The sequence below is a fragment of the Papaver somniferum genome, chromosome 1, assembly GCF_003573695.1.
Source record: "Papaver somniferum cultivar HN1 chromosome 1, ASM357369v1, whole genome shotgun sequence".
In the NCBI taxonomy this organism is placed as follows: domain Eukaryota; kingdom Viridiplantae; phylum Streptophyta; class Magnoliopsida; order Ranunculales; family Papaveraceae; genus Papaver; species Papaver somniferum.
The window spans coordinates 41,509,853-41,511,273 of record NC_039358.1 but is presented as its reverse complement, the minus strand read 5'-3'; positions in this window follow the sequence as shown (position 1 = coordinate 41,511,273).

The window sequence follows — 1,421 nt, the reverse complement described above, 5'->3', positions numbered from 1 at the left end:
TGAATCAGAAACCAATTAATAAACCGGTCTTATATTCCCAAAGAACAGACTAGATTAATAAATCACCTTCTCAACTATCCTTCCTGACTACACAGACGGGTTGTTGAGGAATCACAAACAGAGAGATGAAGATGTTTGTGATTACTTTATCTTGCCTATCGGATAACTCACACAATCTCAAACCAATCAAATATTGTACTCGTACGATATAAGATGCAAGATCAGGTCACACAACTACGATAAAGTAGTATCGGTATGGCTTCACAATCCCAATGAAGTCTTTAAGTCGTTAACCTGATTTTAGAAAAGAAAATCAAAGGTTAATGGAGATCGAATCTAGCGAGCGCACTAGTATCACACAAGACGTGTGATGATTAGTTTTTCCCATTGCTAGATGTCCCATATATAGAGTCTTTAAATCAGGGTTTTTCCTTAGTTACTAAGAAAACCATATTCACCGTTAGATAAAAAGCTAATTTAGATTCAAGCTAATATCTCTCAACCGTTAGATCGAAATCTTAGCTTGTCATACACAATTGCCATACACGTTTACTGGGTTTGTGAAAACCGTGCCCAAACGTGTACGCGTATGTTGGTTCAATATAGTAACCAAAGGTTAACCATATGAGTATTTCATACCAAAAATTTTCATCTTCACCATAACTAGTTCAAATGGATCACACGAACTAGTTGAGTAGGTGATTGATTAATCTAGGCTGTTCTTCGGGAATATAAGACCGGATTATCAATTAGTTTCTGATTCACCTAGATTTTATAATTGAAATCCGAAACATAATTAGGGTTTATCTGTGGAAGACAGATTTATCCTCTTTGATAGACTTTTCTATGGGATACAGATTTGTTTATTGTTAAGCCTACGATTGTGTTCGTACCAACTCTTAGTTGTGGGTGAGATCAGCTAAGGGAATTAAGTGCCCAGCATCCTGCTGGGATCAGAGGAGTAGGAGCATAATTGTACCTTGTATCAGTGGGATATTTATAGGGGTTAAAATATAGACCAGTCCGAAGTTAGTTTGTAGTAGTCTAGTGTCTGTAGAGGCTTAATACAATGTGTGTTCAATCTGGACTAGGTCCCGGGGTTTTTCTGCATTTGCGGTTTCCTCGTTAACAAAATTTCTGGTGTCTGTGTTATTTCAATTTCCGCATTATATTGTTTTATCTTTATAATTAAAATAATACAGGTTGTGCGTTTGATCTAATCAATTGGAAATCCAACCTTTGGTTGTTGATTGATCCTTGGACATTGGTCTTTGGTACCGTCCAAGTTCTCCTTGTATTTGATTAGTACTCACAGTTTATTTTTGAGGAAATAAAATAAGGATAGAGATATAAACTCGTTGATATACTTTTAATTGATTGAGTCTTGTTGATTCTATTAAAAGTATATTCGGGTTTGTCCA